This window comes from Palaemon carinicauda, unplaced genomic scaffold (assembly GCF_036898095.1).
Source record: "Palaemon carinicauda isolate YSFRI2023 unplaced genomic scaffold, ASM3689809v2 scaffold75, whole genome shotgun sequence".
NCBI lineage: Eukaryota > Metazoa > Arthropoda > Malacostraca > Decapoda > Palaemonidae > Palaemon > Palaemon carinicauda.
In genome coordinates, this window is record NW_027172038.1 from 357426 (window position 1) to 381852 (window position 24427).

Here is a 24427-nt window from a genome sequence, read left to right on the forward strand (position 1 = left end):
GTACCTCAAGCGAGTGTTGCCTCACTGGTGGAACAGCAAGTGGAAGCGGAGGAAGAGAGGTATAAGCCTCCTGTTCCCATTGCTGAGGTTGCCTTAAGGAAGGCGGAGGGAGCTGCACACCGCTGGGATCAGTAAACTCATAACGTGGCTCAACATCGTACGCCTGGCAGGTGGTACTGCGGTCAGGCGGAGCGAGCGCAGGCGGAGCGAGCGCAGGCGGAGGGAGCGCAGGCGGAGCGAGCGCAGGCGGAGCGAGCGCAGGCGGAGCGAGCGCAGGCGGAGGCGCAACCTTCTCAGCCCGACACTCACGCATCAAGACCGAAAGTTGTGACTGCATGGACTGCAGTAGAGTCAACTTGGGGTCGGCAGACACTAAGGTCTGCTGAGGTAAAGCCTTAACAGCAGAGATCTGTTGCGGCAGAACCTTACTCCTCTTAGGCGGAGTGCATTCAACTGAAGACTGAGGAGAGTCAGAGCTAACCCAATGACTGCATCCGGGTTGTTGAACTCTAACTTCGTACGTCTGGCATAGGTCTGGACTTTACGTTTAAGAGGTCTTGAGACCTGAGACCAGCGTTTTCTCCCCTAAATTTCTTCTGCAGACGAGCAAAATAAGGGCTCAATCGTCTGCGGGTGGGAGTGACGGTCTCGGTAAGACACGCCCACAACCACCGAGGATACTTCTGTGCGCCGATCAAGGCCTGCTGAACCCTTTTGTCCTTCGACATTGCTTCTCCCCTGGGCTTGGGAGCTTGCAAGAGGTCCCGGACTGGGAGGACGACTGGCGCGCACAGAAGTACCCTCACGCACAACACTGACACACTTTGCGCTAATCACTTATCACTTTTGATTTTCTGTTTGCACTTATTTCACTGAACTCGAAACTTTAAGTGGTTTGTACCTGAAACACGCAATTCTATCCTTTCTCAAAAGTTAGTAATTGCGAAAACAGAATTACAATGTAACAGAAAAATCTAATGAAAGATAAATAATTCAGTGGCTGGAAAGAGACTAAACACTAGATCACTCTAGAAACGTTTACCTTCTTCCCCTAAAGAGACTAGGGAGAAGAGCAAAAACGATAACAACGTTACTCGCTTGAATGAAACGTTTATCCTCCTCTTTCTCCCTCCGTCTCTATCTCTCTCTCTCTCTCTCTCTCTTGACTTAGAACCTGAGAGAAGAGCCCAATCATATATATCGTTAAAACATATTATTGTTAAAGGAAAAAACTGAAATATTTCCCAAAATGAAAAGTTCCTTTATTAGGATTAAAACCATTAAGTTAAGAAAGAATGAACAAAACACTAGACACGGTTACTCTTACTGCAACGTGAAACCGTGAAAATTCTTTCTCTATCGTAACGATAGAGCGCAAGTTGAACGTTCTGAACGTCAACAACTGCAGAGACAAAACAAAACGTTAGTTCAACTTTGAAAACAGTACTAGACTATCAAAGAAATTCTTTCAAAGACATTAAAATAGCATAATATGTTAACAGGTAAAACCGAAATGACGGGCTCAATGTTAATTAACTTCGGTACCAAGAAAAGACCGCCTACTATTAGGAAGGTCGAATATAAACAAATATAAAAATTAATTTTAATAAGTTTATAATAAAAGGAAGTTAATCGAAGAGGCCTATAAGAGGCGGAGAGATATAAAATAAATCTATAACTTTTGTTAAGCAAAATTAAGAAAGAGAGTCTATACTCTCTTAGACACCAACACTTCCGTCTAAGGGAAGGGTCGGCCATTTAAAGGTGAAAGAGAGTTCATACTCTCTTCGTCACCATAATTAATCAAATTAATTCCAAAAGCTAACTAAGCTAATATAGAAGTTTCCAGTATAGCGAATAGCTGCAAATTTTAGAGAAATACTTCACCAAACCGTGAACAATACTCCAAAATCATAAGCGTATCCAAGAACGTCTTGCCGGAAGCACGACAGAGGAAAAAGTGAGGTGGCGTCAACAACAAGTACTGTAGTACCTGGCCACAGGTGGCGCTTGTGAGTACACCCCCTTCTAGTATAGTGATAGCTGGCGTATCCCTCCATAGAATTCTGTCGGGCAACGGAGTTGACAGCTACATGATTATCGGGTAAGTTTAATGTTGAAAAATAACAAACATAAAATTAATAAGTACCTGGTAAGGAAGTCGACTTGAACCATTACTCTGCCTTTTTAAGTACGTCTTCCTTACTGAGCCTCGCGATCCTCTTAGGATGCTGAGCGACTCCTAGGTGCTGAAGTATGAAGGGCTGCAACCCATACTAAAGGACCTCATCACAAGCTCTAATCTAGGCGCTTCTCAAGAAAGAATTTGACCACCCGCCAAATCAACCAGGATGCGAAAGGCTTCTTAGCCTTCCGTACAACCCAAAAACAACAATAAAAAGCATTTCAAGAGAAAGATTAAAAAAGGTTATGGGATTATGGGAATGTAGTGGTTGAGCCCTCACCTACTACTGCACTCGCTGCTACGAATGGTCCCAGGGTGTAGCAGTTCTCGTAAAGAGACTGGACATCTTTAAGGTAAAATGATGCGAACACTGACTTGCTTCTCCAATAGGTTGCATCCATTACACTCTTCAGAGAACGGTTCTGTTTGAAGGCCACTGAAGTAGCGACAGCTCTAACTTCATGTGTCCTTACCTTCAGCAAAGCATGGTCTTCCTCATTCAGATGAGAATGGGCTTCTCTAATCAAAATCCTGATGTAATAAGAAACTGCGTTCTTCGACATCGGTAAAGAAGGTTTCTTAATAGAACACCATAAAGCTTCTGATTGTCCTCGTAATGGCTTTGTACGTCTTAAATAGTACTTAAGAGCTCTTACTGGGCATAGTACTCTCTCTTGTTCGTTTCCAACCAAACTGGACAGGCTTAGAATCTCGAACGATTTGGGCCAAGGACGAGAAGGGAGCTCGTTTTTAGCTAAAAAACCAAGCTGTAAGGAACATGTAGCCGTTTCAGATGTAAAACCTATGTTCCTGCTGAAGGCGTGTATCTCACTGACTCTTTTAGCTGTTGCTAAGCAAACGAGGAAAAGAGTCTTCAAAGTGAGATCTTTAAAAGAGGCTGATTGAAGCGGTTCGAACCTTGCTGACATCAGGAACCTTAAAACCACGTCTAAGTTCCAACCTGGTGTGGCTAACCGACGCTCCTTTGAGGTCTCAAAAGACTTAAGGAGGTCCTGTAGATCTTTGTTGGTGGAAAGATCTAAGCCTCTGTGGCGGAAGACTGCTGCCAACATGCTTCTGTAACCTTTGATCGTAGGAGCTGATAGGGATCTTACATTCCTTAGGTGTAAAAGGAAGTCAGCTATCTGCGTTACAGAGGTACTGGTTGAGGAAACTGAATTCGCCTTGCACCAGCTTCGGAAGACTTCCCATTTTGACTGGTAGACCTTGAGAGTGGATGTCCTCCTTGCTCTGGCAATCGCTCTGGCTGCCTCCTTCGAAAAGCCTCTAGCTCTTGAGAGTCTTTCGATAGTCTGAAGGCAGTCAGACGAAGAGCGTGGAGGCTTGGGTGTACCTTCTTTACGTGCGGCTGACGCAGAAGGTCCACTCTTAGAGGAAGAGTCCTGGGAACGTCTACTAGCCATTGCAGTACCTCGGTGAACCATTCTCTCGCGGGCCAGAGGGGAGCAACCAACGTCAACCGTGTCCCTTCGTGAGAGGCGAACTTCTGCAGTACCTTGTTGACAATCTTGAACGGGGGGAACGCATACAGGTCTAGATGGGACCAATCCAGAAGAAAGGCATCTACGTGAACTGCTGCTGGGTCCGGAATCGGTGAGCAATAATTTGGGAGCCTCTTGGTCATCGAGGTAGCGAACAGATCTATGGTGGGCTGACCCCACAGGGCCCATAGTCTGCTGCAAATATTCTTGTGAAGGGTCCACTCTGTAGGGATGACCTGACCCTTCCGGCTGAGGCGGTCTGCCATGACATTCATGTCGCCTTGAATGAACCTCGTTACAAGCGATATCTTTCGATCTCTTGACCAGGTGAGGAGGTCCCTTGCGATCTCGAACAACTTCCTCGAATGAGTCCCTCCTTGCTTGGAGATGTACGCCAAGGCTGTAGTGTTGTCGGAGTTCACCTCCACCACCTTGCCTAGAAGGAGGGACTTGAAGCTTCTCAAGGCCAGATGAACTGCCAGTAGCTCCTTGCAGTTGATGTGTAGTGCTCTTTGATCCGGATTCCACGTGCCCGAGCATTCCCGACCGTCCAGTGTCGCACCCCAGCCCGTGTCCGATGCGTCCGAGAAGAGAAGGTGGTCGGGGGTCTGAACAGCCAGTGGTAGACCTTCCTTGAGAAGAACGCTGTTCTTCCACCAAGTCAGTGCAGACTTCATCTCTTCGGATATAGGAACTGAGACCGCTTCTAGCGTCATGTCCTTTCTCCAGTGAGCAGCTAGGTGATACTGAAGGGGTCGGAGGTGGAATCTCCCTAACGCGATGAACTGGTCCAGCGATGAAAGCGTCCCTATCAGACTCATCCACTGTCTGACTGAACATCGGTTCCTTTTCAGCATGCTCTGGATGCATTCTTGGGCTTGACTGATTCTGGGGGCCGACGGAAAAGCCCGAAAAGCTCGACTCTGAATCTCCATACCTAGATAGACTATAGTTTGGGATGGGACGAGTTGGGACTTTTCTATATTGACCAGGAGACCCAATTCCTTGGTCAGATCCATAGTCCATTTGAGATTCTCCAGACAGCGACGACTTGACGGAGCTCTTAAAAGCCAGTCGTCCAAATAGAGGGAGGCTCTGATGTCTGCCAAATGCAGGAATTTGGCAATATTCCTCATCAGTTTGGTAAACACTAGAGGTGCCGTGCCGTGCTTAGGCCAAAGCACAGGGCTTGGAACTGGTAAACGACCTTCCCAAAGACGAACCTTAGGAAAGGTTGGGAGTCTGGATGGACGGGGACGTGAAAGTACGCGTCCTTTAGGTCCAACGAGACCATCCAGTCTTCCTTCCTGACCGATGCTAGTACCGACTTCGTCGTCTCCATGGTGAACGTCTGCTTGGTGACAAAGACATTTAGAGCACTGACGTCCAGCACCGGTCTCCACCCTCCTGTCTTCTTCGCTACTAAGAAGAGACGGTTGTAGAAGCCCGGGGATTGATGGTCCCGGACTATGACTACCGCTCCCTTTTGTAGCAAGAGAGACACCTCTTGCTGTAAAGCTAGCCTCTTGTCCTCCTCTCTGTACCTGGGAGAGAGGTAGATGGGAGTAGTTGCTAGAGGGGGCTTGCGCAAGAATGGAATCCTGTACCCCTCTCTGAACAACTTCACAGACTGTGCGTCTGCACCCCTGTTCTCCCAGGCCTGCCAGTAGTTCTTGAGCCTGGCTCCCACTGCTGTCTGGAGAGGTTGGCAGTCAGACTCTGCCTTTTGAGGACTTGGAACCCTTCTTCTTTTTGCCACGTTGACTATCGGCACGGGTACCTCCTCTGCTGGAGGTTCTGCCACGAAAGGGCGGAATGAACCTAGACGCTGGTGTGTCCATCCTAGGTCTAGGCACGGAAGGTAAAGCTGTGACTTTACGTGCGGATGACGCCACCAGGTCATGGGTATCCTTCTGGATCAACGAGGCGGCAATCCCCTTGATCAGCTCTTCAGGGAAGAGACACTTGGAAAGCGGAGCAAACATCAACTCTGACTTCTGACATGGTGTGATCCCCGCCGACAAGAAGGAGCAAAGGTGATCTCGCTTCTTAAGAACTCCAGACACGAACGAAGCCGCAAGCTCGCCAGACCCATCCCGAATGGCTTTGTCCATGCATGACATGATGAGCATGGCAGAGTCCTTATTCGAAGGCGAGGTCTTTCTGCTTAACGCTCCCAAACACCAGTCCAGGAAGTTGAAGATCTCAAATGCACGAAAAACTCCCTTCAAAAGATGGTCCATGTCCGAAAAGGTCCAGCAAATCTTGGAGCGTCTCATAGCCAGTCTGCGGGCAGAGGCAGGAACTCCCAAGCCGAGATCTTCTCCCGTGGCATACCAGACGCTAGATTTGGAAGCAAGCTTGGTCGGTGGAAAGATGCAGGATGTCTTTCCAAGTTGCTTCTTGGACTGCAACCACTCTCCCAGTACCCTTAAAGCTCTCTTGGATGAGCGCGCGAGTACGAGCTTCGTAAAGGCAGGAGCTGCTGACTGCATGCCTAAAGCGAACTCAGAGGGAGGTGAGCGCGGGGTTGCAGACACAAACTGGTCCGGATACAACTCCTTAAACAGGGCAAGGACTTTCCTAAAGTCTAAGGAGGGAGGCGTAGTCTTGGGTTCCTCTATGTCGGAGTGTTGATCGTCCAAATGCGCAACTTCGTCGTCATCAGAGACTCCTTCATCCGAATGCTGAGGAGGAAGCAGCAAAGGAGGAGAAGAAAGCTGAACGGCTGAAACCGGCAGCACGGGTGCATGCGTAGCTGCACTGGATCCAACATCATGCCGCTGCTGGTCAGTCTGAGAGCTGGCAACAACAAAAGCGGAGTGATGGTGCGTGGTGGGGACTGCCGTGGGTTGCGGAGACTGCCGCATTGCGTCAAAACACGGCAGCTTGACAGCACCTTCCCACTGCTGATGCGGAAGCTCACACATGTCAACGGAGGGTGCCGCACGTCGGCTAACGTCAACATGCGTCTGGCAGGGTCGACTGCGCATCGGTGGTGGAGCTCTCACAGCCGGAGTGTGGGAGCAGGCAGCCGCAGTGTCTGCTGAGCGCACAACCGTGGCAGGTTGTAGGTTAACAGGTGCAGTGTCAACCTTCTGAGCACGATACTCCTGCATGAAGGAAGCTAGCTGAGTCTGCATAGACTGCAGCATAGACCACTTAGGGTCTACAGCGGTTGGTGCGGCAACAGACGGAGTGATTGCCTGCTGCGGAACCACTCAACCTCTCTTGGGAAGTGTGCAGTCTTCGGAAGACTGCGGCGAGTCCGAACTGACCCAGTGGCTACACCTGGGCCGTTGGACTCGCTCGGAAGGGACCTTGCGCTTGAGAGGTCGTGAGACCTTGGTCCAGCGTTTCTGACGAGAAACTTCTTCCACAGACGAGGAATGAATGGGCTCACTCGTCTGTTTGTGGATGGGACGATCTTTGCAAGATACGTCCGCAACCACTGAGGGTACATCTGTACGCTGATCAAGGCCTGTCGAACCCTTTGGTCCTTCGACATTGCTTCTCCCCTGGGCTTGGGAGCTTGCAAGAGGTCCCGGACTGGGAGGACGACTGGCACGAACAGATGCACCCTCATGCGTAACACTGACAATGACACTTTTCACCGCACTTGCACTCACTACACTTCCCACTGCACTTTTCTCCTTCAACTCTTTGACATCGGCCAAGAGTTGATTGCGGTCATTAGCTAATGACTCCACTCTGTCACCAAGAGCCTGAATGGCACGCATCATGTCCGCCATCGAGGGTTGCTGAGAGCTAGTAGAAGGGTCGGGAGTCACCACTACAGGGGAAGGAATAGGTTGAGGGGCATGGGGAGAGGAAAAATCAAAAGAGCGAGACGAACTCCTCCTGATCCTATCCTTCTCTAGCCTACGTGCATTCTTAAGGAATTCATTAAAATCGAATTCCGAAAGCCCAGCGCATTCCTCACATCGATCTTCCAATTGACAGGATTTACCCCTACAATTGGAACAAACGGTGTGAGGATCTATAGAGGCCTTCGGAAGACGCCTAGAACAGTCCCTAGCGCTACACTGCCTGTACTTGGGGACTTGAGTATGGTCAGACATCTTGAATTAGTCAAAGGGGGGAATCCAAAATCTATCCAAGTCGTCAACAAATAATCCAAATCTAATCAAAAAAGCTTGATAAGGTAATGATAATAACTCCTGTACAGCGAAAGCTAATATCTAGAGAGAATACATCACCAAATAGCGTGAAAATCAACTCCAGAAACAACAGCGTATCAAGTAGGTCTTGCCGGTGGCATGACAGAGAGAAAATTGGTTCTTGTTGACAAGAAGTACCTGAGTACCTACTCGACAGATGGCGCTGTTGTTGTACACCCCCACCTGTATAGCGATCGCTGGCGTATCCCGACCGTAGGTTTTTTCTGTCGGGCAACAGAGTTGCAGCTACATGATCACCGGGTAAGATTAATATTGAAAAAGGAAAACTTATAATCAATGCAGTGATGCATGCGTCAGTAGCAGCAGTTAAAAAAAATATAGAAAGCTCTTATAAAACAGTATTTTGTAACTTTATTTCTAAGAACCATGAAAGGATAAGGCATATCATTTATAGAGCTTCAACAAAGCTGTGCAAAAGGTATACAGTATACAAATAAAAACAGGATTTCTATATCAAATTGCAACCTGTACTGGCTAAACAAAATGATTAAGGATAAACAAAACTTCATAATACTTACCACTCAATCATCACACCAGCTGTCATCTTGGGAGAGGTATCCGCAGCAAGTGTCGATGTGGAGGCTGAACTTCGATGTGTATTACTGGCACTCCTTCTCGCCTTGGCCAACGTAGCTCTCGTTCAATTCAGCCTTTTTCCCTTCGATGTTGTATAGAAGGAGCCTGCGGGAAGGATAGTCATCACCAAACAGAAATAGCATTCAAGAATGCCACATGAGGTATAAATAGATGAAAAATATATAAAGACTAAATACAGAAAATATCTATATTCCATACATACAAAACGTCTGAACATTGCACAGGAACTTTGTCTGTTTTACTTAGTGAATTCTAAAGTCATGCTGTGGTTTTCCATGAGGGACAAAATGAATGCTTTTAAGTTTATGAAGTATCGAGAATGACTTCAACATGTTCAAGCTGAGAACTGCCACGTTTACAAGCATTTCATCAGGAAATAATCCTACTCACTAGTGGTAAGACATTTTTGGATTTAAATACGTCAATTTTCTTAAGACATCAACAGCCGATATATTCATGTCACAAGAACAAATAGTAAATTTGGTGAAAGGGCTTTTAGCTACTGTGGGCCTAGACATTATAATAAACTGCCAACTGAAATGAAGGACCTAAAGGGAGCAACTGAATTTAAGAAGAAACTAAAGACATTACTTTTCACAAGATCACATGATTTGGAAGATGCTACAATCAAAGAATTGTATAAGTTATAATGAAAATGTTTCGTTAGATGATTAATATAGACCCGCCCGAGTAGTAGTTCACTCGACTTCAGTGGAGGGTTGGATTTAAACCCAAAACAAGTAAACAAGTAAGTCGATTCACTAAATAATCACCAACTTTACCAATCATATAACAAGAAAGAAGGATTACACAAGACATGACTAAAACAAAGGATGCTTGCCAACTGCTGTAGAAGAAATCCTTGCATGTCATGAAAAAGGGTGTACGTACAGAAGTCCCATTCATAGGAACTAGGTGTGCCCCAAGAAGTCCCCTTCTTCAAATAATGAATGTACATCGATGTCTCACTGGAGTATATAATACAGGAGAGGGGGTTCCCAGGCCCCTCGTCCCGTCCCTTTTAGTCGCCTCTTACGACACGCAGGGATACGTTGGCGCTATTCTAATTGTTTTTTATGCCCCCGTGGCCACAGGGGACTGGGAATGTACTCCTTGATAATCATAACAATAGCTTGCTATTGTCTTACTGACTGTCCTCTTAATGGTTTGGTACGTCTTAAATAATACTTAAGAGCTCTTACAGGGCATAGGACTCTTTCTCGTTCATTTCCAACCAGGTTAGACAGGCTTGGAATATCGAACGATTTGGGCCAAGGACGAGAAGGAATTTCGTTTTTGGCTAAAAAACCAAGCTGTAAGGAACATGTAGCCGTTTCAGATGTAAATCCAATGTTCCTGCTGAAGGCGTGTATCTCACTGACTCTTTTAGCTGTTGCCAAGCAGACGAGGAAAAGGGTCTTCAAAGTGAGATCTTTCAAAGAGGCTGATTGAAGTGGTTCGAACCTTTCTGACATAAGGAACCTTAGTACCACGTCTAAGTTCCAACCTGGTGTGGCCAACCGACGCTCCTTCGAGGTCTCAAAAGACTTAAGGAGGTCCTGTAGATCTTTGTTGTTGGAAAGATCTAAGCCTCTGTGACGGAAGACTGCTGCCAACATGCTTCTGTAACCCTTGATCGTGGGAGCTGAAAGGGACCTTTCTTTCCTTAGGTATAAAAGGAAGTCAGCTATCTGAGTTACAGAGGTACTGGTTGAGGATACTGACGCCGACTTGCACCAGCTTCGGAAGACTTCCCACTTAGACTGATAGACTTTAAGAGTGGATGTCCTCCTTGCTCTAGCAATCGCTCTGGCTGCCTCCTTCGAAAAGCTTCTAGCTCTCGAGAGTCTGAAGGCAGTCAGACGAAGAGCGTGGAGGCTTGGGTGTAACTTCTTTACGTGCGGCTGACGCAGAAGGTCCACTCTTAGAGGAAGCGTTCTGGGAACGTCTACTAGCCATTGCAGTACCTCGGTGAACCATTCTCTCGCGGGCCAGAGGGGAGCAACCAACGTCAACCTTGTCCCTTCGTGAGAGGCGAACTTCTGCAGTACTCTGTTGACAATCTTGAACGGGGGGAATGCATAAAGGTCTAGATGGGACCAATCCAGAAGAAAACCATCTATGTGAACTGCTGCTGGGTCCGGGATCAGTGAGCAATAGACTGGGAGCCTCTTGGTCATCGAGGTAGCAAACAGATCTATGGTAGGCTGACCCCACAGGGCCCATAGTCTTTTGCATACATTCTTGTGAAGGGTCCACTCTGTTGGGATGACTTGACCCTTCCGGCTGAGGCGGTCTGCCATGACATTCATGCTGCCTTGAATGAACCTCGTTACTAGCGAGATGTCTAGATCTCTTGACCAGGTGAGGAGGTCCCTTGCAATCTCGTACAACGTCCTCGAATGAGTCCCTCCTTGCTTGGAGATGTACGCCAAGGCTGTGGTGTTGTCGGAGTTCACCTCCACCACTTTGCCTAGAAGGAGGGACTTGAAGCTTCTCAAGGCCAGATGAACTGCCAGTAGCTCCTTGCAGTTGATGTGTAAAGATCTTTGATCCGGATTCCACGTGCCCGAGCATTCCCGACCGTCCAGTGTCGCACCCCAGCCCGTGTCCGATGCGTCCGAGAAGAGAATGTGGTTGGGGGTCTGAACTGCCAGTGGCAGACCCTCTCTGAGGAGAATGTTGTCCTTCCACCAAGTCAGGGCAGACTTCATCTTCTCGGAAACAGGAACCGAGACCGCTTCTAGCGTCTTGTCCTTTTTTCCAGTGAACAGCTAAGTGAAATTGAAGGGGACGGAGGTGGAGTCTCCCTAACGCGATGAACTGTTCTAGTGAAGAAAGCGTCCCTATCAGACTCATCCACTGTCTGACTGAACATCGGTTCTTCTGTAGCATGTTCTGGATGCAACTTTGGGCTTGACTGATTCTGGGGGCCGACGGAAAAGCCCGAAAAGCTTGACTCTGAATCTCCATACCTAGGTACACTATGGTTTGGGATGGGACGAGTTGGGACTTTTCCATAATGACCAGGAGCCCCAATTCCTTGGTCAGATCCAGAGTCCACCTGAGATTCTCCAGACAGCGACGACTTGACGAAGCTCTTAGAAGCCAGTCGTCCAAATAGAGGGAGGCTCTGATGTCTGCTAAATGCAGGAATTTGGCAATATTCCTCATCAGTTTCGTAAAAACAAGAGGTGCCATACTTAGGCCAAAGCACAGGGCTTGGAACTGGTAAACCACCTTCCTGAAAACGAACCTTAGAAAAGGTTGGGAATCTGGGTGGATGGGGACGTGAAAGTAAGCGTCCTTTAGGTCTAACGAGACCATCCAGTCTTCCTTCCTGACCGATGCTAGCACTGACTTTGTCGTCTCCATGGTGAACGTCTGCTTGGTGACAAAGACATTCAGAGCACTGACGTCTAGCACTGGCCTCCACCCGCCTGTTTTCTTCGCCACTAAGAAGAGACGGTTGTAGAAGCCCGGGGATTGATGGTCCCGGACTTTGACTACCGCTCCCTTTTGTAGAAGAAGAGACACCTCTTGCTGCAATGCTAGTCTCTTGTCCTCCTCTCTGTACCTGGGAGAGAGGTCGATGGGAGTTGTTGCTAGAGGGGGCTTGCGCAAGAATGGAATCCTGTACCCCTCTCTGAGTAACTTCACAGATTGTGCGTCTGCGCCCCTGTTCTCCCAGGCTTGCCAGAAGAGCTTGAGCCTGGCTCCCACTGCTGTCTGAAGAAGGTGGCAGTCAGACTCTGCCTTTGAAGGACTTGGAACCCTTCTTCTTGCTCCCGCGTTGACCTTCGGCACGAGCACCTCCTCTGCTGGCGGCTCTGCCACGAAAGGGCGGAATGAATCTAGACGCTGGAGTGTCTAACCTGGGTCTAGGCACGGAGGGCAAGAGGGCAGCTTTGCGTGCGGATGACGCAACCAGGTCATGGGTATCTTTCTGGATCAAGGATGCGGCAATCTCCTTGATCAACTCCTCAGGGAAGAGACACTTAGAGAGCGGAGCAAACATAAGCTCCGACTTTTGAAAAGGAGTGACTCCAGCTGACAAGAAGGAGCAAAGGTGATCCCGCTTCTTGAGGACCCCGGACACGAAAGAAGCCGCAAGCTCACTAGAACCATCCCGAATGGCTTTGTCCATGCAGGACATGATGAGCATGGAAGTTTCCTTATCAGAAGGAGAGGTCTTCCTGCTCAACGCTCCCAAACACCAGTCCAAGAAGTTAAAGACTTCGAATGCTCGGAACACTCCCTTCATAAGATGGTCCATATCAGAAGGAGTCCAGCAAATCTTGGAGCGTCTCATAGCCAGCCTGCGGGGAGAGTCTACCAGACTTGAGAAGTCGCCCTGGGCAGAGGCAGGAACTCCCAAGCCGAGAACTTCTCCCGTGGCATACCAGACGCTAGATCTGGAAGCAAGCTTGGCCGGGGGAAACATGAAGGATGTCTTGCCAAGTTGCTTTTTAGACTGCAACCACTCTCCCAGTACTCTTAAAGCTCTCTTGGACGAGCGAGCGAGTACGAGCTTCGTAAAGGTAGGAGCTGCTGCCTGCATACCTAAAGCGAACTCAGAGGGAGGTGAGCGTGGTGCTGCAGACACAAAATGGTCCGGATATAGATCCTTGAACAGCGCAAGCACTTTCCTAAAGTCTAAGGAGGGAGGCGTGGTCTTGGGTTCATCGATGTCCGAGTGTTGGTCGTCAAGGTGTGCAGCGTCGTCATCATCAGAGAGTCCATCATCTGAATGTTGAGGAGGAAGTGGCAAAGGAGTAGGTAAAAACTGATCGGCTGAGTCCGGCAGCACGGGTGCATGCGTGACTGCACTGGACCCACCGTCATGGAACTGTTGGTCAGTCTGGGAACTGGCAACAAATAAAGCTGAATGGGGACGCAAAGCGTCTACTCCTGACTGTGATCGGATAGAGGAGACCACTGTGGGTTGCGGAGGCTGACGCACCGCGTCAAAACACGGCAACTTAACTCCACCCTCTTGTTGTTGTGGTAGCACACGAACGTCAACGGAGGGTTCCGTGCGTCGGCGAACGTCAACATGCGTCTGGCAGGGTCGACTGCGCATGGGTGGTGGAGCACTCGCGGCTGGAGTGTGGGAGCAGGCAGCCTCAGCGTCTACTGGACGCACAACCGTGGGAGGTTGTAGGCTAACGGGTGCAGTGTCAACCTTCTCCGCCCGATACTCCTGCATAAAGGAAGCTAACTGCGTCTGCATAGACTGTAGCCAAGACCACTTAGGGTCTACCGCAGCTGGTGCGGCAACAGACGGAGTTACTGCCTGTTGCGGTACCACTTTGCCTCTCTTAGGAGGTGTGCAGTCGTCGGAGGACTGCAGCGAGTCCGAACTGACCCAGTGGCTAAACCTGGGCCGTTGGATTCGCTCGGAAGGGACCTTGCGTTTAAGAGGCCGTGAGACCTTGGTCCAGCGTTTCTGGCGAGAAACCTCTTCCGCAGATGAGATATGAACGGGCTCACTCGTCTTTTTGTGGGTGGGGCGATCTAGGCAAGATACGTCCGAAACCACGGAGGGAGCGTCTGTCCGCTGATTAAAGCCTGTCGAACCCTTTGGTCGTACGACATTGATTCTCCCCTGGGCTTGGGAGCTTGCAAGAGGTCCCGGACTGGGAGGACGACAGGCACGAACAGAAGCACCCTCATGCGTAACACTGACACTTTTCACTGCACTGACACTCACTTCACTTCCCACTGCACTTTTACCTTTCAACTCTCTGACGTCAGCCATGAGTTGATTCCGGTCATTAGCCAATGACTCGACTCTCTCACCCAGAGTCTGGATGGCACTCAACACATCTGCCATCGAAGGTTGATGAGAGCTAGTAGGGGGGTCGGGAGCAACCACTACAAGGGAAGGAATAGGTTGAGGGGCATGGGGAGAGGAAAAATCAACTGAGCGAGACGAACTCCTCCTGACTCTATCTCTCTCTAGCCTACGTGCATATTTCAGGAATTCTTGAAAATCGAATTCCGAAAGCCCAACGCATTCCTCACATCGATCTTCCAATTGACAGGCTTTACCCCTACAATTGGAACAAATGGTGTGAGGATCGATAGAGGCCTTCGGAAGACGCCTTGAACAGTCCCTAGCGCTACACTTCCTGTACTTGGGAACTTGAGAAGGGTCAGACATCTTGAATTAGTCAAAAGGGGGAATTCAAAATCTAGCCAAGTCATCAACAAATAATCCAAAAATTCAATAAAGAATGCAAGGAATTATGAAGAGCAACCTCTGCACAGCGAAAGCTAATAACTGGAAAGGAATACTTCACCAAATAACGTGAAAATCAATCCAGAAAGCAACAGCGTATTAAGTAGGTCTTGCCGGTGGCACGACAGAGAGAAAATTGGTTCTTTGTTGACATTGGAGTACTTAGTACCTGCGCGACAGATGGCGCTGTTGATGTACACCCCCACCTGTATAGCGATCGCTGGCGTATTTGGTCCTTAGGTTTTTCTGTCGGGCAGCAGAGCTGACAGCTGTATGATCACCGGGTAAGTTTAATATTGAAAAACGAAGGTTAGTGACTGCGTTGGAAAAACTACAGGTTTCCACCAGTCCTCTTTATCAAAATCATTCAAATCTCCTTAAAATACAGTGATACCTCGGTAGTCGAACGACTCTATACTCGAACAATTCGGAGTTCGACCAAAATTTTCGAGAAATTTTTGCTGCGGTGCTCGACCAAAAATTCGGTACTCGACCAGCCGAACACGTGACGACCGCATGGGCTTTGTGATGATCGCGCCATCTCGGCCACTCTCGCTTGTTCGGGAAGCATCAGTTCTCTCGAGAGCGTCACTCAGACAACGCGCGATCAGCATTCGTTGTGATTTAGTGATTTTCAGTGCTTTTAATTGCTTTTTTAGCTTTCATAATGAGTCCCAAGAAAGTAATGAGTGTTAAGGGGAAGGAGAAGAGGAAAACAGTGCGAACAACGATCGAGTTGAAGAAGGAAATTATAGCGAAATATGAGAATGGTGTACGAGTGTCCGATTTAGCGGTAGAATACGGAATGGCGAAGTCGACCATTTCTACGTTTTTAAAGCATAAAGAAATGATTAAGAAGGCGAATGTTGCAACGGGAGTTACGGCGGTAACTAAGCAAAGGCCACAAGTGATTGAGGAGATGGAAAAGTTGCTTTTAATATTTATTAAAGAAAAACAGTTGGCCGGGGAAAGTGTTAGTGAAGCGTTCATTTGTGAAAAAGCGTTGCATATCTATGAAGAATTAGTGAAGAAAAGTCCGAGTACCAGTGAAAGTGATTCATTTACATTTAAAGCGAGCAGGGGTTGGTTTGAAAAGTTTCGTAATAGAACAGGTATTCATCGTGTTACTAGGCATGGGGAGGCAGCTAGTTCGGATCAAATTGCAGCCGATAAATACGTGGGGGAATTCGATCGGTACATAAATGAACAAAATTTGATCGCACAACAAGTCTTTAATTGTGATGAGACTGGGTTATTTTGGAAGAAAATGCCAGCCAATACGTACATTACCAAGGACGAGACGAAGATGCCAGGTCACAAGCCAATGAAAGATAGGCTAACATTGTTGCTGTGTGCAAATGCAAGTGGCGATTGCAAGATCAAACCCTTGTTAGTGTACCACTCGGACAACCCCCGGGTGTTCAAACGAAATAATATTTGTAAAAGTGCACTACCAGTTATGTGGCGCTCGAACACTAAATCTTGGGTCACAAGACAATTCTTTACTGAGTGGATAAACGAAGTGTTTGCCCCCCAGGTTAAGGCTTACCTCATTGAAAAGAGCTTGCCAATGAAATGTCTTCTGGTTATGGACAATGCTCCTGCACATCCTCCAGGTCTCGAGGATGACTTGAAAGAAGAATACAGCTTTATCAAAATCAAATTCTTGCCCCCCAATACTACTCCCATACTCCAGCCCATGGACCAACAGGTCATTTCAAACTTCAAAAAACTCTATACCAAGGCCCTTTTCAGAAAGTGTTTTGAAGTGACCAGTGACACGAAGTTGACCCTAAAGGAATTCTGGAAGGAACACTTCAGCATCCTCAACTCTGTTAACATGATTGACCAAGCTTGGCGAGGTGTGACCTATAGGACATTGAACTCTGCCTGGCGTAAGCTGTGGCCATCATGTGTCACAGAGAGGGAGTTTGAAGGTTTCCAACCAGAGGCGGGTCCAAGCACTGCTACCCCTGTAATTTCTGATGACACTGATGTCGTTGAGGAAATTGTTGTCATGGGCAGGAGTTTGGGGCTTGAGGTCGACAAGGATGATATTGATGAGCTTGTAGAAAGCCATTCTACCGAGTTGACTGTGGAGGAATTGTTGCACCTGCAACAACAACAGCAGCAGGATCTGATTGTGGAGCAGGAATCTTCAGAAGAGGATGAGGTAAGGGAGGATGTTCCAAGTTCTCTCATCAATGAAATTTGTTCCAAGTGGGCAGATGTGCAGGCTTTTGCTGAAAAATACCACCCAGAAATTGCAGTAGCAAACCGGGCAGTGCATATGTTTAATGATAGTGTCATGTATCATTTTCGAAGAATACTGCAGAGGAGGAAGAAACAATTAACAATAGACCAGTTTTTCACAAAAGAAAAGAAAGCTGCTACATCAAAGCCTGTTTCTCCTCCAAAGAAGAGACAAAGAAGAGAAGAAACCCCTGAAATAGATCTGCCCACCCTTTCATTGGAGAGAGAAACAACTCCTGAAGGAGAACTACCCCGCCACATCATGGAAGGGGACTCTCCTTCCAAGCAGTAACCTCCCCCTTCCATCCTCTCCACATCCATCCCTGTATGCCATCGAACCGCTGCTCAAAGGTATGTTCACTACAGTACAGAAAATGGTTTAAAATTGTTTTATTTTAGTACAGTAAATGGTTTAAAATTGTTTTATAGGATTTTCTGACCAATTTCATACACATTTAGATAATTATTGTTGTTTAGGTACACGTTTTATTAATATTTTGGGCCTGTTCGAGTGCTTGGGAACGGAATAGAATATATACCATTATTTCTTATGGGGAAAAAAAATTCGGTACTCGAACAAATCGGAGGTCGAACACGGATCTCGAACGGATTATGGTCGAGTACCGAGGTATCACTGTACATCATTTAATAGTCTCTTGTTTTCTCCATGTCATTGTACTATTGTATAGTTTTACCATAAATTGTCATCGACGCAGAGGCACATGTATATAGAAGGTCCAAACTTACAAATATTTGGTGAAACAAACAAACACAAATCTAACTGAAAACAAGAAAGATAAGATAGAGAAATACCGTAATAAAAAAATATTATATCCTTTAATAGGATAAAGAAAAAACATTTACAATAACCTGATATCTATTTCATATGAAACCTACTTACACTGCCGTATTCTAAGTTAGACATAATAATACATACAGGTGGCCGCTATCGTACATACAGTACACCCCTAGGCCAAAATGTAACAAAAATAGACTTAAAAACAGCTTCTTGGAATCAATTAAGCTCAAGGGGTGTATGTACGATAGCAGCCTCCTGTATTATTATGCCTTACTTGGAATACGGCAGTGTAAAGGGGGTGGCATGGGACGTTAACTCCCCCCGCTACCACCCAGTTAGCTAAGTAGGTAAGGACACGGCTTGTAGGTTAGATTAGGGGGGAAAGTTTAAGTAAGTTGATGTCCATTTTTAACGAACGCGTGAGGAACTGGCCGCTGATGTACAAAGGCTCCAAGTTCAAGTTTAGGACCTTCTGTATGTTGCAATCTCGCTTTCTAACCCGGTCTAATCCACAATATCTTTGCCTGTTTAGGTATTGCGCTTCTGTATCCCACTTACCTAACCTAATCTAGGACGGATGGAAGTACTTTCTGAGAGTGATTCGCGGAATCTCCGTGAAGCGTAAAAAGTATTATCACAAATGAATAACTTACTCGACCAGAAGTTCATGTTACTTCCAATAAGAGCTAGTTATAAACACTAAGGTACAGCTTAATTCCTAGGTCCTAGTTAATATTAATTTTCAATAACAAATATCTAAATTCCGAAATAGCTTAGGGTAGCCTAGGCTAGTCTCGGCCTTCACCTAATTATAGCTATTAAATAAAATTATACTGTATATCTACAGGAAATTGTTTCGTAAAACATGTATAATATATATTCATTACTTATAAATATCTATATTTAATTTAAAAGTCTCAGTTCAATTTAAAAACACGTTATGTCTGTAGGAAGCGCCTCCAATAACATGCGAGAAATCGTGTTTCAATATCGGTTAATATCTCAATATATAATTAAGCTTTCAAGCTTTTAATTAATATAATGACACCTACAACATTGAATAAAGCTTTAGCTTCATTTATTTTAATTTGACATACTTACAGAACGAAGTTAAATGAAGATAAACATGATAGAGTTCCTAACAGATCTGACAGACATGGTTGCCACAATGCCACTGTGTCAGGGTTACCAGATGATTTCCACTGGATTATCGTACATGAGCGCTAAAATTATCGTTTTTTCAACCAAAATTATCGTACACACGTTGAACAAGATTATTAAGGAGTAACATATATAGCTTATTTCAAGGTATTTTAGTATAATTGCTTAATCAAACACACACACATACATTGTATATACCCAAGGTATGTATCGTACATCGTACCGGACCCAAAATAATCGTACATATACGATAATTATCGTACGAATGGCAACCCTGCACTGTGTATTACCACTGGACTATCGTACATGAGCATTAAAATTGTCGTTTTTTAACCAAAATCATCGTACACACTTTCAACATAATTATTAAGGAATTACATGATTGAATTATTCCAAACTATTTTAGTATAAATGTTTAATTAAACACATACACACATATGTATAAACCCAATGTATGTATCATAGACCAAACCGGACCTAAAAGAATCGCACATGTATGATAATTATCGTACAACTGACACCTCTGCGGTCTTGTTTACAAGACGTCTTCTTCTACTTCTTGGGGCGAGAATTGAGAATCCAGGTCTATGGAATTCTCAAAATTATCCTCAATTTTACCTAAAAAAGCAATAATCATACACAGTAACTCTGTGTGGAAACGTATTTAGCAAAGTTATAAGATTATCCATAACATTTTTTACGATTTGTGTTAAAAATCTATCAGAATATTGGTTAAAACTGGTTCCAAATTTATCATAAAAAGCAATACTCGTACACAATAATACTACGTGGAGACGTATTTATCCCTGATATGTGATTGTCCATACAATTTTTTTACGATTTGTGTTAAAATCTATCAGATTATTGTCTAAAATTGCTACTAATAGTACGGTCCATCAAGCATTTGAATATTTAAACGATTGCTTGTTTGATAGAAAATGCTGTGTAAAAAAAATTGGAAACTCTCATTCATTATATGAATAATTGAACAGAGGGGTACCCCAGGGGAGTTTACTGGGCCCAGTTTTATTGTGTATCTATGTTATTAGTCTATCAGAAGTACTAGAGGAGCATGCAGTGAAGTTTAAACTATTTGCAGACGATATATATTTTTCATGAAAAGGTGGACAAGCTGACAAAGGTTATAGAATTAAATAAGTTAACATTTCAAACACTGATGGACCCAAACATGAGAAAATGACATATGCTGACAAAGGAAAAAAATCTATTAGTATTAAATTTGTAGATTATATACAATTTTACTGAAAAAGTGGACAAGCTGATAAAGATTATGGAATTGATTAAGTTAACACGCCAAACACTGATGGACCCAAAAGTATAGAAAATTATATATACTGATAAAGTCAAGGGAAAAAATCTACTCGTAATTAGATAAACTAGAATCACTAAAAGGGAATATGATGTTGAACATGCACTGAAGATCAAACCAGTTCTCAATACGAGGTCAACTTCAAATGGAATTGCTGGTGAAAAGGTCAACGAGGAAGAAGTAAACAAAGTTCAAACTATGGTGGCCAACACAGAGATGATAAAAATGGGAAAATTAAACCCTAAAATAATGATTATGCAATGTATACGATGATGAAGATGAAGTGATAAATTCTTTTATTTTAAAGTGTTACCTGGGCCAGATTTTAATTATAGAAGAGAATATAAGGGTGCTACTATAGCGTGAGGTCTACCACACTATAGCGTGAGATCTACCTCTCGTTAGTACTATAGCGTGAGGTCTACTGCTGAGTTATTCGTCCCTCATAGATAAAACACATTTCATTCATTTGTTTAAGCAATAAACACTTCATTTAAACATATCTTAGAAATGACTTAAATAGATCATTGGATTTCTAATTACATTAAAAAAAGGAGTAAAGGTAAAAATAAACATGTTATCATATATTTCCATACATTTATTCTAGCGATACACTCTTCGTACATCAAACATGTTATCATATATTTCCACACTTTTATTCTAGCGATACACTCTCCGTGCATCAAACAGGTTATCATATATTTCCATACATTTATTCTAGCGATACACACTTCGTACATCTTCTAAGAATGACACAAATAGATCTGCTTCTTGAACTGTATTAAAGAGATTGTGCTCTCTTAAAAAGGCGAGTGCTGCTTCTTCTGTCAGAATGACTCTTCTATAAAAACTCCTTCAGCAACATTTTTAGTATCCTCAATCGATGATATCTCTTTTAGGCCGAGGGAAAAACTGATTTAGGAGCTGTGGGACGCTGGTCACGCGGTAGACCTCACCCTCAACCTGGGTAGGCGACATATGGCGGTAGACCTCACACTATAGTAGTACCGAATATAAGTCTGGTATTCAAGAAAAGTGTTGCAGGTGCCACATAATCACCTATCCCTCACAAAGGTAAGGACATTTTAGAAAAAAAAAAGATTGCAAGTTCAAGACTAATGACAAATAGATTATATTAACTACACTAAGTTGAACAAACCTTGTGATTATATATTGAATTTAAGAAATTGCAAAGCAAATGATTTGGAATTGAAGAAATTGGTATAAAATACGGACCTTGGGACACTATGAAAATATTTAATATGTTATAAAAACAATTCATATTGAATGATAAATGATAAATATCTCGTTCAAGAAGAAACTGAGGACTTTCTTGTTCTCTTAAGTGTTACAATAATGTGGGTTTGACAATAAACGCCAGTTTTGTGGTGTGATATGCAAAGTACCTAAGATTGTATACAATAAACTGATTTTATAGGACCTATAGAGAGTAGAGTTCCTCTATACGATGGGAACAGAAAATCAGTCAGAGTGAATTAAGTAAACTTTCTTATTACAAGGATTGACTACTGCAACTCCATTTACTAAAAGCCATCCAAAGTGTAACTTGGGAAATCAAAAAACAATAAACAGAGGAGTATGACTGATAAAAGGTGCCCCACCTCGAGAAGGATCACCCCTATACTAATTGATTTACACTGGCTGCCTATTAAAGCCAGAATAGAGTTTAGAATATGTACGATAACCCATCAAGTTATAAGAACCGGACGTCCAAAATATCTAAGAGAATTTGTACATATCGTAAAGCCAATGAGTCGTGTTGACACGAGAATAGTTACAGATGGTTTCAAATCATTAGAACTTAGATATACGTCTGCTGTAGATTCTAGATCCTTTTAAATATACGGCCACGAGATTATATAATAAGCTTCCACTAGACATTCGAAAGACGGAAGACATTAAGGCTTTCAAGAGGAAACTGAAGAAGTCTTTCTTGTTCTCGAAGTCTTTCGATAGTGTGGATTTGGCAATAAACGAGCTATGGGAGATGAAATACATACGATAAATGATACTGTGTGATCAATGTTGTTACAGTTATGTATCATTGTAATAATGTACTGTAATTTCAAGTGTTACATGTACTGCGCAACATTGTATCATATTGCATGAATAAAACGTTATGCTTTGTGTATAAGTGAAATGATTTATTTTGATATTAGGATTCAAGCATTTATTAGTCACCGCAAAGATAGGATGTAATTCTTTATAATTCAGAACTGGAGTAGGATTTGAGTCTTTTGGGAGCGATGCTCTTTTGTTGTTTAACAATGTTTTGGTTTTGTCAGATTGTTTATAAGTTATAACGCTCCACAGTCCACACACACACTTGGGAGTTGCCTGTCGTAGAGCAATGTTGTCACAAGATTTATTAAAGTTGTATTTTAAGAATACAACTTGGTCAAAAACTATTAAAACCTTCTAATTGACTGAACTGTCCCTATTATAGACTTGAATTCTGCTCTCTCTCTCTCTCTCTCTCTCTCTCTCTCTCTCTCTCTCTCTCTCTCTCTCTCTCATGTTGGAGCCCTTTTAGGGCTTATAGCATCCTGCTTTTTCAACTAGAATTGTTCTTTAGCTACTACTACTACTACTACTACTACTACTACTACTACTACTACTACTACTACTACTACTAATTATAATAATAATAATAATAATAATAATAATAATAATAATAATAATAATAATAATAATAATAATAGATGTCGAGCCTAAATATCCTTGATCAAAAACTTACATTAAAACTAAAAAAAGTAAAACATAAAGAAAATGCAAAGATTGTTATAAAAACAAAATCAAAATACAGTATATACTCTGGAACGTATCTGTTTAATGAAATTAATCAGCTGGTGGTATGTGGCATACAATTATGGGCAATGACGTGCCCATACCCATACGTTTGTGAGGAGGGTCGCGAAGACAGGACAAACAGCTATATAACCCCTTTTTTTTTAACACCGTGACCTTTGACCTCTCTCGATAGCACTATACTTTCAGCTACTAAGTGAAGTATAACGCATACAATGAGACTGAAAGAATAGAAGAAATGATTGAAGAGAAGAAGAAGACGATGAAAAGAACTGCATAGATAATGTTTGTGACTTATGCAAAGAAGGTAATAAGGAAGTTTCGTTTTCACGGAGTTCGCAAAGGTAAGAGAACGAGATGAAAGAAGGGGGTGTGGTGTAAATTCTTAGCAGAGAGAGAGAGAGAGAGGAGAGAGAGAGAGAGAGAGAGAGAGAGAGAGAGAGAGAGAGAGAGAGAGAGAGAGAGAGAGAGAGAGAGAGACCATTATACTTTCAATTACTACTAAGCCAAACGTAAAATAACGCATTCACTCATTCACAAAGAATTACTTTTATATATAAATGCAATTATTGCCTTTCTGTATGTCTGTCTGTGGGCAACTTTACTCAAAAATTACTGTACCGATTTGGACCAAACTTGCTAGTCACGATTCACCCAAGGATGAACCTGTAACATTTGCAGATAAGGTACATCAAAGTACATATAAGAAGAAGTACTTTGAATGCTCGTATGTTAATGTTTATTTTTTAACATTTCGCAAAAACTACTTAACCAATTTCAACCAAATTTGGTGCACATGTGGAGCATGAATAAAGGACAAATCCATTGAATTTTGAAGAAAATACATCGAAATACAATGACGTAGTGGAGTCAAGATCAAAATAAAGTCTGGTTGACGTGGAGAGGGTATGCTCTCTACTGAGTGGCCCCTCTAGTTATATCTGAAATGTCTACTGACGTAATCAGGCAGAAGAATATAAGAATATCTTTCTTGAATTATATGTTGGTCTCTAATTATTATCATCACACATTATTATCTTTATTATTTTCACTTGCTAAGCTACAACCCTAGATGGAAAAACAGGATGCTATAAGCTCAAGGGCTCCAACTGGGAAAATAGCCCAGTGAGGAAAGGAAACAAAGGAAAAATAAAATATATTAAGAACAGTAACAACATTAAAATAAATATTTCCTATATAAACTATACACACTTTAACAAAACAAGAGTCCCTTCTACACTTACCAAGAAGAAAGTAGCCACTGAACAATTACAGTGCAGTAGTTAACCCTCTTGGGTGAAGATGAATTGCTTGGTAATCTCAGT

At 44.0% G+C, this 24427-nt stretch overlaps 1 long non-coding RNA gene across 2 annotated transcripts in view; it reads right to left on the bottom strand.

The window, feature by feature from the left end:
- LOC137637447 (uncharacterized) overlaps positions 1 to 8564 on the bottom strand; it is a 106483-nt gene extending 97919 nt beyond the window's left edge. For both annotated transcript variants that reach the window (XR_011043635.1, XR_011043634.1), the window contains exon 1: positions 8408 to 8564. This is a non-coding gene — a long non-coding RNA (uncharacterized lncRNA). The remainder of the gene's footprint in view (positions 1 to 8407) is intronic.
- Positions 8565 to 24427: the final 15863 nt, after the last annotated feature.